This window comes from Castor canadensis, chromosome 12 (genome assembly GCF_047511655.1).
Source record: "Castor canadensis chromosome 12, mCasCan1.hap1v2, whole genome shotgun sequence".
NCBI classification, from domain to species: domain Eukaryota; kingdom Metazoa; phylum Chordata; class Mammalia; order Rodentia; family Castoridae; genus Castor; species Castor canadensis.
The window spans coordinates 57,790,267-57,801,403 of NC_133397.1; the positions used below are offsets into that span (position 1 = coordinate 57,790,267).

The window sequence follows — 11,137 nt, forward strand, 5'->3', positions numbered from 1 at the left end:
TTCCCGAAGTGCCAACTAAAAACTTTCCTTTTTTCCTCAGTGGCTAGAACTAGATCAGATGAAAATTTTCATCCAGGAATTCAGCAGTGTTTGCTTAACTTTTCCACCAAACTAGAGTTCTGTAGACAAGAATAAGAGAACAGGCACTGAGGAGAAACTAGGAAGCCCTCTCAGTTGGCAAGCTGTAATGATAGGGTCTAACCCTATCCTAACCCTAATAGTCATCATTTATTGAGAGTATGCTATGTGCAAGGTCTGTGGATTTTGTACATTTTATGTTTAATCTTCACTAAATCTGAGTTGAGTCCTCTCGTTAGTGTCCATCTGAAGATGATGGAATTAAGGTGGAGTATCATGTTGAAGATTGTGCAGTTGTGCAATAAAAACTTGAGTCCAGGTCTGTCTGACTTCTAGGGATGTCTGGACCATCCTGGTTTTAACAATGAAAGACTCACAGTCCAGGATGCTGGTTAGTCATGTCCTTATAGTTTTATGACTTCTTGATATACAGGTATTTTAAAGTTTTATATATCAAATCTATCTGTTTTCCTTTATGGCTTCCTCTGTTGCTTTTATGTTTAGATATCTTTTCCCATGCTATCAACCAAAAGTGATCTGCATTTTCTTCTGGTTCCTTTATAGTTTACTTTGTAATTCAAAGAAAATGGAATATGTTGGAAAGGGCAAGATTTTTATGCACACGTTCCATTTCCCAGGTTTGGGTGACTGTTTCAAAACTGTGTGAAATATTTATCTCAGGAACTGATTTAAAATCCATAAGTTAAGGGAATGAAAACTTTTTTCCAATGCATTCTCAATGTGCAGTGCACATGTATCTCATCTGCAATCGGCAATCATGTCAAATGTGTCAGCTCATTTTATATTCTTTTAAACTACCCTTTGATTAAGGGAGCGCTGTATCAATGGATGGAAGCCTGCAGTCAAATCTACCTTCAAATTATTAGCACCTGGTGAGAAATGTCCTTCCCATTCTAAACACCAGTTCATCATGTCTTATTTGTAATCCGTTTGATGATTTTGATATACCATTATAAATACTCTTTGTGACTAAGTCTTTACACTGAAGCTTTGTTCTTGTAAAAATCGCAGAAAATGTGAATTGCATATTGTGTCCTTGATACAGATGTTGCGGATCTAGACCAAGCAGGTGTGGTGCTAGACCGAGATGATAAATTATCGGCTCCAAATGTCTTTATGTTGGGAAATTTGATGTCATTAACGTTTATCTTGCACCAGTGGGTCTGACTTACTGTCCTAGTCCATGGAATGGGAAATATTTGTGCATTACTGTTATTGATGAGTAAGAATTAGCAAATAAAACCAATACTGTGGTCCAAGTGTTTGAAAACATTTTGTAAACCACCAGATGGTATTTTATAGGCTTTGCTAGCTGTAAGATCTCTATTGCAACTACTCAACACATAAACAAATGGGCATGGCTGTGTTCCAGTCAAACTTTATTTACAAAGACAAGTTGGCTACATAATTTGGTCTGTGGACTGTCGTTTGCCAACTATTGTGTAGTCAAAGAATTCATTTCTTCACAATCATTTCTTATTTGAAAGGTGGGAATTAGTTACTATCCTAGAAAATATTAAACAAGTGCTCCTATCATCTGGGCTTTAAGACTATGACTTGAATGTCTGGAAGTTAAGTTGGAAAGCCCTTTGAAAATTCTTTGATGGGAAGTAACATGATATAAACATGGGATTAATTGTTAGGAATAGGTTGTGCCAATTGTAAATGAAGGGTTAGTTTCTGAAAACTTCTTCGATATTCTGGCCCATAATTTTCCTCCCAAACAAGTGTTTCTATTTTCTGACAGAGAGCTAGACATAGCTCTTAAATCCAGTGGGGTCCAGGCTTAAAGACAGGACAGCATATGGGTGCCATACATTTGTTAAGAGTTTGTCTCTATATAATAACAAAAATTGAACATTCAGAGCTCCATACTGTAAATTTGAATGGTCTGCTTCATGGCAGAGTTACCACATCACAAAGGGAGCAAATGCAACATTCCTCCTCGATAGCATTGCTTTATGTTTTAGTAAATCAAAATGCCTGGCGGGAACTTTTTCTTCTTCTTTTTCTTTTTTTTTTTGATAGGTTCTTTCATGATACAGACAGTACCCAGTGTGCCAATTTCTGTTTGGGTGTCATTAATCGCTAAAACTAAATACAATATGGGGGGAGTTGGTTTTATATAGTTATATGTCAAAATACATTTTGAATAGATAGTTTATGCATGTATATATTGTCTTTTAAAATCAGTCTCTAACAATCACCAAATATCTATGTATATTTACTCCTGCAAACTTTCAATACCACTGGTGTTGAAAGGAGGTTGGATTTCATACTTTGAAAGATTTCATAGCCTGGGATAGGGCTTTTGTTGTTGTTTCTCCTATATTTTGTTTGTTTTTACAGTCTTGGCAGGCACTTTATTATTCCTTGGCAATCTGCTTATTTTTGGAAACATGTCCAAAGCAATTGGATAACAAATAAAGATGATATCTTTGTTCAAAAATGAGATGGATTATTAAAGTAAGAGACTGATTTTTTTGCCATTTTATAATGTAAGTTTAAAGAATTTTTAATGCTTTAAGCAATGGGAGGTTGTTGAAATGGGTAATTTGCTAAAAGCACAATATATGCAGAGCTGAAGTACCAAGGCAAAACTCCCATGGGCTATGGGTGTTAATTTAAAAAAATGAAGGGCAGGAGGGAAAAATAAATCTTTTCTGGGGGTGGGTATCAGTGGGAGGGGAATGGCTTAAGAAAAGGCGGAATGAGGGTGTATATGGCAGAAGTGTTTTGTATCACTATATAAAAATAGGAGAATGAACCTGTTGAAATTGTTCCAAGAATCAGGGAGGGTGGAAGAGTGAGACTGATATAGGGGGTAAATCCAGCTAATATACATTGTAAGCACATATGTAAATATCGCAATATATCCTTATGTACAACTATTATATGCTAATTAAATAATAAAAAATGAAATATGTTTTACCTCCTAAGATTATTATTTTTTTTTGTGTGTGTGTGTGTGAAACACCACAGGCTTTCAGAAAACTTCATTTGGTGATGAGCCAGGCTCTGACGGAAAAAGCCCACCTACAAAAAGGGAGTTGTGGGTGTTCAAGCTGGCCCAATTCACAAAATGTGTATGTTCATGACCCCAAATAATAAAGACCTTCAGATGTAAATGATTCTAAAGCCATTATAATCCCAAATTATATGATTCACTCAGGTGTGCTTATATTAGCTTTTAAAAATGAACTACATATAGAAGAGCTATACTTCCCTCACAATTAATAGATAACCAAAAAAAAAAGCAGAGGAACAAAAAACCCCAACAATTTAAATAGGGTCTGAGGTTCTGCATCTGCATCTACTCACTGAACACACATCCATGAGAATGAAATGCCCAGAAGCCTCTCCCAAGCAGCATCTCTGTGGCCAACGTGACCTAGAACCTCCTGACACAGAACAGCTGCTCTGGGTCCACAAAGCCAGTATTCCTTCCCAGGAAATACAGAGGGATCATATCCATCACAAAACCTACAACCCTTGAACCTCATTAACTCCAATCTAGACCCTCACTGACTCAGTGGTACTTTTTATAAAAACATTTGAAGAAGCAGCAAATGGTTACAACTGCCGTCTTGCGGAGAGCTGAGAAAGCTCTTTTTTAAGAAGCAGCAAATGGTTACAACTGCCGTCTTGCGGAGAGCTGAGAAAGCTCTTCAGAAGATCCACCGCTTCAGTCTTCTTCCCTATTGTTACAGTTCTGCCACCAAAGGGGAAAAACAATGGTATGAACAAATTCTTGGTGACCAAGCCTCGGCAAAAGTCAAAGGCAGAACCATTTTATGGGCGACCCCCTCTGGGAAGACATTTGGAGGTTGGGAAAAGTAGGAAGGAGGCCTGTGTGCAAAAAAGAGACAAGGTTCCTTTTGAAAGGGTTTGTTATCCCAGCCCCAGATGCCCAGCTCCGTGCCAGCAGACCAGGAACTGCTAAAAACCCATTATTCAGACGGAAAGGGAAAAAGAGAAGACACCAAAAAAAGATTCAGTTTTGAAATTTGCATGGCTGATATTTGTTCTTCCTAGCAGTAAGGACTTGAATGAGAAACATGAAACTTGAGGAATACTTGTATTTTTCTTCAGGATTTAAAAAATGTTGTCTCATACCGAAAGACCACATTCAGCCTAGGTCAGGTCCAAGAGCGGTGGGAGAACTCGGTCATTAAGCACACCCAGCACTGGGAGGAAAGTCGTCTGAGTGGAATGCCTGGTGGCCAGGCCAGAGGCTGGTCCTCACTGGTCTCTAAGTCGCAAGCCCTGGCCCCAGTTGTGTCTTCCCGCTCCATCATTCTGATCAGCGGCTCGCCTCATGCTAGCTGGAGGTACACTGAATCCTGACACCCCTCCTCTCCTGCTGGGCAGCCAGTGGTACAAAAACTGAGGTGTTGATAGAAAATTCCTTCCTCCCAAGTCCATTGGGTATTTGAACATTAGGAAGAAATAAAGATGTCCAACAAGATTTCCAAATAGCTCATTGATTACCCAGCCTCTGATGACAGAGTTGAATGCAAGGATAACCCAGGGTAAATAACAGGCCCTAAATCGTGTTCCAAACCAAAATGCTACAATCATGTCTCTGTTCAGCTGGACCCAGACATAAAGCACTGCCATAACCAGAGGAATCATCAGCAACTGCATAGCCATTGCCAGCCGGTAATCACGATGCAAATCCAGTTAAAGAGAAGCATGAATAAATAGTCTGCTGGCTTCCCACCAAAAGCTCCTGCTTCAAGTCACATAGAATACTGATATAAGAAATATAAATTGACCAAATAAAGAAATCCAGTCCCTGGATCCACAAGGGAAATAAGAGGTGGCAGTAAGTGGCCTCGAAATCTGGAAGCGATAGAGAAAAGCTTCGGGCCAGAGGAAGAAGTAGGCCGGGCTGATGAGGCCGAGCTTGCCCACCCAGGGAACTGCAACGGGGGCGGCGAACCAGCATCGCCTGCCCTCGCCTCTCAGGGGCCGGGCTGTGCCTGTGCTGGCCACCGCACTACCCGGCCGGCTCCGGGAGGGAAAGGTCTCTTTAATACTCAATCCTTGTTAATACATGCCTCTTACACTTTTTGAAAAGGTAATCCGGACAAACGTAAGAATATTTCCAAATAATCATGTTTCCTTTTACCAATAAGCCTGTAGGTTGAACTAAGAAGCTAAAAAAAAAAAAAAAAAGAATAAATAGCGTTGCTGTCAACAGGGCTTAATAATTTGTGTTTCTTTCAAGAAATCTATGGATGTTTAGGTGTGAATTTCCCACACTTTCACCAGTCTGAGACTATGAGACTTGATGGTGGGACCTTCGCTTCTGAATGTCTGTAACTTTGTGAATGATATTATGGGTTATTCTGAAAAGTCATTATTTCTCTCATAACGGAGACAAGTGCTGGAAGAGGCAACTGGGAGACCCCAGCGGCTAATAGAGGAACAGTCAGGAAAGGGAGAAGCAGCATTCAAAGGAACAAAATAAGGGATTATTTTTATTCTTAATTGATTTAACTTGCAGGAGTTAAATCTTGTATTACCAAAGAAATACAAGCAATCACAAATCTGATTGAATTGAGAATAGAATGCCTTTTGTTCCTCATATGTTTCTTTCTCTCTTAAAATATATAAGTACTCCTCTTATATAAAAAATTGTTAATTTTCTAGTTGTAAAAGAAATATGTACTTAATGAAGAACATTCTGAAAACTAAGAAGTAAAAACCCTAAGAAATCATCAACAACCTAAAGATAATAATGGCAAAACCTGAACCTACGTATTCTTACAGTTGTTTCATCTTCCTTTCTCCTAGTTCTCCCTTTCTTTATGTACTTCAATTTTTTGTGTGTTTAGAAAAACAGGGTCTATCATATCAAATATGATGTTTCATAAATTTCCTTTTTATATAGCAATGTCCCTAAATATCTTTGACTATATATTTGTCAGTATATATTTTACTTAACAAAATTAAAACTATTTTAACGAACTCCATTTTTTTCAATTGTAAAATCTCTGTATATTTCCTGTAAAATGTTTTAGAAAATATACAAACACAAAGGTAAAAATCATCTTTACCTTTGTAAAGGTAAAAGACACTGAAGTTTGTTCTACAGGGCACTTGAAAGAAGATTTTTCTGCTGATAAAAATTTGGGAATTTTTTAATTAAATGCATGTAAACAGGTTTTCTTTTAATGCAGATCTTCTCAGAGGCTTTAATATGCTGAATTGTATTATAGAGCTCACAAAATGAGATAAAATGGAGACTTTCCCGAAATTAGTTCACTGGAGAAGCTTTATTTGACAGATTAGTTGTTGTCAGAACATACTTGGGATAAACAATACTCTTCACACACACACACACACACACACACACACACACACACACAGAAGGGAGTGAGGAGGGAGGGTGGGAAAGAGAGGGAGAGTCATGTGCTGACAGCCCAAGGCATTGGGCCTTGGCTTCAGTCCCAGGTGAGTTCAGCATCAGTAGTAGTTTCTGTTGCTGATCATGGAGAAAGACAAATGGAAAGGCAGGTGTCTGTGGACACACTTAACTAGAGCCATGAGGATGAGCCATAACAGCCCTGAAGCTTCTTACACCTGTGGCTGACCAAGTGTTTAAGCAGTGAAAATGAGGAAGCAGGTGAAAAAAGAAGCAAGGACCTTCTGACTCAAGGTAACTGGAAGTAAAATTTAAAAAACACTCAACTAGCTGAAGTGAAGTTCTATATATGAGGCAGTTTCATATCCTGATTTATATTCCAGAATTTAGACTTAACTGATATTGAGGCACATACAAGAAGATCATGTGATCACTCCCAAACGACGAAGATCCTAATCACAGTTACTATAGAAGTGTCCTCCGGATGTCACGTCCATGAATGCCACAGGTAATGGGGGTGGAGTGTGGTTGGAGGTGCCTAACCCACCAGCATTGGAGAATAGCCTTGGACCCCGTCCTTTAAGCTGTTGATCAAATGTTCGAGTCAGCAATCACTCCTAACCAGAGTAAAGAAAACACAGTGCAAGACCAGTATGATCAAAAAGGTGACCATGGAATCAGTTCTGGCCCATTCATGTTTTAGAGATAAAAGAATTGGCTGGGGTGTGGCTTAAGTGGTAGAGTGCCTGCCCAGAAATCATGAGGCTCTGAGTTCAAACCCCAGTACAGCAAAAATAAAGATACAAGAATTGAGGTTAGGCATATAGTTCACTGGTAGAGTGGTGCTTAGCAGGTGCAAAGGCCTGAGTTTAATCCCTAGCACCAGTAAAATAAAATACAGAATACTGGTTCAAGAGGAAGAAAGGCTAGAACACCTCCTTCACAGACTATAATCTTTTATTTCCTATGCCAGGCCTTTTATGTGTACAAGTAGGATAGCCTCTACTGTGGATGCTCTGTCACACAGCATTTCCAGGGCTATCAGGAGGCACCAATGCTAGTGGCCGCCTCACAGGTAACACAAATGGATGGAGGACCCCTTCTGAACAGGGCTGCTCCTGCTCAGTAGCAATTGATAGGCTTTCTCATGGCAATGCAGGCGCAGCATAATCTTTGGAAGCCAGAAATCTGAATTTTCATATCAACTCTTGATTTTTAAGTGCTGACAGCAGGCCAAACCAAGTAGCTATAGGGCATGTCTGGCCCACAGGCCTCCTAGTTTGCAGTCTCTAATCAGGACACTGGACAACAGAAAGAGCTGTCCAGGTGCCTTAAATACCACAGCCAAACTTCAGAGTCTTAGGGCAGGGGGCTTTGCCACCTGACTGGAGAGCAGGCCTGAGAGTTGTGGCAGGTGGTGAACATTTCTACTTCCTGCTCTGCTTAAGAGAGAGCAAACCAGAAGGTCTTACTGGAAGTAAGAGTGGCCTTCAAAGAGCCCAAAACAAGAGTCAAAGATGAGATCAGTCTGGTGACTCAAGAAGGGAAAAGGATTTATTAGACCATCTTCAGGCCAGGGACCCAGGACAGAGGCTGGGTTCCGTGTTCTCACACTCAGCAGAACAAAAGGCAGCTGTGAAGACCCGCCTGGTTGCTGTCCCTCCTGACTGAAACAGCCTTATGCTCACAGAAGCCATCTCCTGCATGGAAGACCTGGGGCCCTGGATGCAAACCTAGGAGGGTGGGAATGGCTTTTCTTACTCTCCATCAGTCTTTTCACAAGGAGCCAAGTTGGGGAGAAAAGGAGCAGGGGGCTGAGGCCTCGTGGCTCCCACTCCTTGACGCTTCCAGGTGATTTTATCTTTATTTATAAACAAGACAAATCAAAGCAGCATTAATTTGGAGGAACAAAAAAGGTTTAAAAAAAAAAAAGACACAGAGGGCAGGGGAAGGAGTTGGTGAGCATCCAGGAGAGAGAAGCAGGAAGAACCAGTATCCACCATGTGCTGAAGGCGTGGCAGAGTGCCTTGGTGGCTGCAGAGGCCCTTCCTTCTTGCTCCCCTGCTGGCAGCCATACAGCACAGGGGATGCTGCAGTGACTTCAGGATTTGCCCTGGAGCCCTGTCTGGCCAGACATAGGGAGTGCTGTGGATTTGCCCCAATCAACCTCCCACCTTCATCATCACCCATGTGAAGAAGCGTTTAACTCTCCTGTCCAAAGTCCTCTGAGAATTTCTTCACTTTGAGGAGGTCATCTGCATTCACTGTGGGCCGAGTGGTGGCCAAAGACCGCAGCATGTCCGACTGCAAAGACAAGTACATACTGCTGAGAAGAGCCAGGCTCTAGATCCTTCATCTCTCCTTGACAGCTGTGCTGTCCAGGGTGGAAAGAAGCCCGCCTCCAAGGTCACCCCCAGTGTAAACCTCCCTATAGTTGCTCCACTTCAATCTGCCAGGGATTGTCTTCTCTCCCAAGGCAGGCCTTTCTCCCAACTCAAAGAATCAATGCTTTGTGGTCTTGTAACTCCAATCAGTAGCTCCCTTAGTTGCACAGCAACAGGGCAACACCTGTCAGAACAGCACAGACACTGCAACCAGCAAGACTAGGAGACATCCAGACTATTCTAGCAAGAGGATGCCTTTGCCTCTGCACGGGGCACAGGCACTGCATGTACCCTGACAAACTTTTACTGGTTCCTTCTGGACAAAATAAGCCAAACCCCTAGAATGACAGTCACATTATCTTCCTACCAAAGAATATAAAGTGCTAATGCCACTATTACCTCTGTCTTGAGCCCCCACTGAATCATGGCAGGAGTCTCAGCTACCCACAGCCACAAAGGCCAATCTGTTTTGGAGGGCCATGATAGCCCAAAACACAGAAGAGCAGTTTTTTGTTTTGTTTTTTTTGTGATGCTAGGAATTAAACCAAGGGCCTTGCACATGTTAGGTAAGTGATTTGCCACAGTGTTACATTTGCAGCTGAGAAGCTCATTTTCATTCTTAGACCCAGATCCCCCAATTTTCTGGGTCGTGTGTGGTTCTTTCTTCCAACTGGTCACTTACCATGCAAACCACAGGCTCTAAGAGTTTGTCCCCGGGAACATCCATCCAAGTCATCTCTATAGCCCCAGGGTCTCCTGGTGAGCATGGGGTCAGAAGGTCATCGATCACAACACTAGGGTTGGTACGAGAAGGGCCACAGACCTGAAACCAAGCAGAAGTTAGACAGATAGGCTGGCATGGCTGCTGTTAGCATTGGGGTTAGCATTTCTAAGGATGTCCTGAAGAGGAGGGAATGGTAGGCTTTCTAGGGCAGAGTTAGAGGAGGGACAGGCACTTTTCAAACTCTGACTAGGTGGCCTAAGTGGCTTGAAATCTGATTAAAGAGGCTTAGTGACAATTTTACCTTCCAAAAAAAAAAAAAAAAAAAAAAAAAAAAAAAAAAAAGAGAGGGAGAGTTTCATATAGTCTTATTTCTGAGCAATTATTTTTATAATTGATAATGAACTTAAATGTATTATGGATACTTACTTACATCAATAAATGAAGAATCTATGTCCTCCTTCTTTTATTTCAATACCAGGATTGAACTCAATGCCTCCCACTTGCTCGGCCAGCACTCTACTTCTTAAACTATACCACCAGCCCTTCTGTTTTTTATTTGGCTTTTGAGAGAGGGTCTTGTTAGTTTTGCCGGGGTTGATCAAGAACTTAACAATCTTCCTTCCTCTGGCTCTGGGGTAGCTGCAATTACTAGGTATAACCAATGCCCTACTTGTTGGTTGAGATGGGATCTTGCCAACTTTTTGGCTGGACTGGCCTGGACCTCCAGATCTCAGCTTCCTAAGTAGCTGAGATTATAAGAGTGAGCCACTGTACCTAACCTATAGCATCATTCTTAATGGCTACAAAATATACGACAGTTTAATGTGCCTTGATTTTTAAAGAGTTCCTTATTGGTGGACATTTAGGTTGTTTCCCTTTTTTTTTTTTGGCACTTATAAATTTTGCTGAATCAATGTCCATATGTATTTCTGTCCCATTATTTCAATTATTTTGTCCCTTATTCCTTTATTTAAAAAGACAGAACAAATCTTTTCTTTTTATCCATATTCCCAGGATAGTAGTATTCCAAGATGAAGAAACTGTTCTTATCTCAGACCCCTCTCTGTGACTCTTTCTGTTTCCTGGCCACCATGAGGCAAGCAGCTCTGCTCCACAGCACTCTTGCCCACTGTTATGTTTTACTCACCACAGCAAAAAGCAATGGAGCCGGTTAACCATGGACTAAAACCACTGAAACCATGAGCCAAAATAAATCTTTCTTTCTGAGGTTGTTTCTCTCAGCTACTTTTCCACTGTGATGAAAGTCTCACTACCACAGCTTCCTTCATTAAAAAATGAAGTAAAAAGAAATTCCAATAATATCATCTTTCTACTCTCCCTTGTTGAGAACCATAAAGCTTAAGAGGAGCAATATCTTCTGAGTTTCGAGTGAAAATACAATGCATTTTAAATCCAAGTGAAGATGTAGAAATAGATCCCTGTTGTTTTTATAAGTGATTTGCTTTTTCTCATTAATTAAAGTCTGAAATACCATATCCAGAGTTTTACAATGACTGCATTCTACCAAAGGTCTCAGTTAGCATAGGTTGGGGACTT

The 11,137-nt window shown here is 40.9% G+C and overlaps 1 long non-coding RNA gene and 1 pseudogene across 1 annotated transcript; both read right to left on the bottom strand.

Annotated features, from left to right (window-relative positions):
- Positions 1-3,958: 3,958 nt before the first annotated feature.
- LOC109697898 (derlin-1 pseudogene) lies at positions 3,959-4,796 on the bottom strand (annotated as a pseudogene).
- Positions 4,797-8,008: 3,212 nt separating this feature from the next.
- LOC141414827 (uncharacterized) lies at positions 8,009-9,876 on the bottom strand. Its single transcript, XR_012439715.1, has 2 exons — positions 9,539-9,876; positions 8,009-8,776 (listed from the first exon to the last, which is right to left on the bottom strand). It is a non-coding gene; the product is annotated as an uncharacterized lncRNA (long non-coding RNA).
- Positions 9,877-11,137: the final 1,261 nt, after the last annotated feature.